Source organism: Megalopta genalis, unplaced genomic scaffold (assembly GCF_051020955.1).
Source record: "Megalopta genalis isolate 19385.01 unplaced genomic scaffold, iyMegGena1_principal scaffold0030, whole genome shotgun sequence".
NCBI classification, from domain to species: domain Eukaryota; kingdom Metazoa; phylum Arthropoda; class Insecta; order Hymenoptera; family Halictidae; genus Megalopta; species Megalopta genalis.
In genome coordinates, this window is record NW_027476099.1 from 2,145,001 (window position 1) to 2,147,500 (window position 2,500).

The 2,500-nt window shown below is 45.8% G+C and overlaps 1 pseudogene; it reads right to left on the minus strand.

Moving 5' to 3' along the window:
- The window catches only part of LOC143261030 (large subunit ribosomal RNA), an 8,557-nt pseudogene that overhangs the window by 2,449 nt on the left and 3,608 nt on the right, over nt 1-2,500 (minus strand).

Here is a 2,500-nt window from a genome sequence, read left to right on the forward strand (position 1 = left end):
AAGATATCTTGACGGTTTTAAAAGGGTCGGGCTGATTAACCATGAGTTCCCATATTTGTCATCTACGAACTCATGGATGCCCTGACCCTGGGAGACTTGTCGTCCCCATTCTTCGTGGCACTTCCTCTTTAAGCCACTACGCGCATTCTCTATCTGCTCATCCGTTGCTGGCCATTGGAGGCCTACCGATCTCGCATATTTATTTAAAACATCTATTTGTCCTTGATAGGCCTCCTTTACCGCCTCATCCTCGCTTTCCATCATACGGAGGCCGTTTCTAAGTTTGGCTATTCGGACTATATCCGCTATTTTTTGGATGCCTAGGCCTCCATCCTTCTTTTTTGTATATAATAGCCCATCTGTTGTCGTATGATGGAGGTGGAGGATCCTCTTTATTATTTGTTTTACCTCCTGATCTAATTCATCCAGGAGGCCTAGAGGCGGCGGATTCGCGACCAGCATGTGGATGTATCTTGGCAGCAGGTGAGTTCTTATTAAATTAATTTTCTGATGTGGCTTTAGCCCCATTCTATCAATGTTTCCTGCTGCCTTTAGTATCATATTTATTTCTGCGCGTTGTGGCCCGCTCCATGGCCCAATCTCGATGCCAAGATATTTGAATGTATTCCCGGGCTGTGTCATGGGGATTTGTTCGTCTCCCATCTTAACGCCCGGGTCGAGTAAGTGCCACGTTTTGCCCTTACAGACGATTTGAAACGTCGTGCATTTATTTGTTTGAATGTTCATGCCTAGTTTAGTTAAATAATCATATAATTTTTTAGTTTGGCATGTTGCTTGCTTCTTATCCTTCGCTATGAGCACGAGGTCATCTGCAAAGGCAAGAATGGAGACATTTTGATCTCCCATTCTTCTGCCCTCCGTCGTCTCGTCTATATCATTAATAATTGGGTCAATTATCGTGTTAAAAAGCAGTGGCGATAGTGGGTCGCCCTGCTTGACCCCTCTATTTAATTTAATTTTAATATTTTGGCCTCGTGTTTTTATTTCCGTCCAGCAGTCTTCGTACATAGTTTCTATGTACCTCGCGACTGCTGGCGGGAGGCCCTTCGCCTGGAGCCCATCTTTTATAGCTTTATGGGGGACTGTATCGAAAGCCTTGGAGATGTCGACGACAGTCATTATGCCCCCTTTGCTTATCTTCATTTCTTTGAGGGTCTTCTCGAGAATGGATATATTGTGCTTACATCCATCCTCCTTGGTGAAGCCCTTTTGCCTTATGCTGTTTTTAATAGTGCTTCGCAGCCTGGTATCAATCATAGCAGAATAAATCCTACCCATGATTGACCCAATGGTTATTGGACGCCAGTTACGGACATCTTCTGTATTTTTGCCAGGCTTCGGAATTAGTGTAGTTCTATTTAATTTCCATTGGGTCGGGTAAGTCAGGAACAGCATCAATAAGTTGTAATATTTTGCTAGTACATGAAGATAGCCGGGAGCCTTTAATTGCGCCTTGGTGATGCCGTCGACTCCCGCGGCTGTATCGTTTTTAATCTTCCTCATTTTCATAATCAATTCATGCGTATTGATGGGCACCCAGACGGTATCCATTGGAGAGACTGCACTCGGTCCCCCTTCGAGTATCGGCAGTCCTCGTGAGGGCCCCTGAACTCCCCACAGACTGCCGTAGAGCGATTCTATATCAGCTCTCTCTGGAAGCTCAATTTGCTTCCTCTTCTCTATTGTCTCTCCCGCGACCGCCATATCAGCTAATTTTCTCGGGCATTTCTTATAAATTTCTTGATATCGAGCATATCTGTATTTAAGATAGCGGGTGCGGTCGCTTTCTTTTCTCTTATTCCCGCTATCCTTTTTCTTGGAGCCATCCTTACTCCTAGTGCTTACGCTCCTTGCCCTCTCGTTTAAAGCGTCCAGCACCTGCTCGATATCGTGAGGTTCTAATTCTTCCTTGTTAGCCAGCTCCATTATCATGTTCTCAATGAACCTCATTTCATGGTTTTCTTCCAATGGGTTGGCCATTATCGCGTCAATGATATTAAGGCGCCAGTTTACAGGTACAGGGCTTTCCTGTGCTGGCGCTGACGCACCATCGTCCGTGGTTATACTCTCCACATTCTGTTCAGTGATGGTTAAGTCCTCGGACGAGCTTGTATGCCTCGCCTCTTCAACCATCATCTCCTCACTCTGAGTGGGCATAAGTCCAAGGAGCCTCCTTTTATGACCTATTTGCTTTGCCGTTTTCGTCGTGAGGAATCGGGCGATTCTCGCATTTGGTTGTTTTACGCCCCTATAATAATAGTATAAATCTTTTAATTTTTGCGTTTCCTCTTCCGTCCAGACCGAGGCTCTGTTGGCTGAGCGTGTTGGAAGCGCTTCTTGTGCTCGTTTCGTGTTCCTCACGACAGGGTGCCTGTGTCTTTCATGTTGTGACAGGCCCCTTTTGGTGTCAAATGTGTCCCCACAGACGGTGCAACGATGTTGTCTTGCTTCAGAGTCGGGCGCTCTGCCTTTACACTTA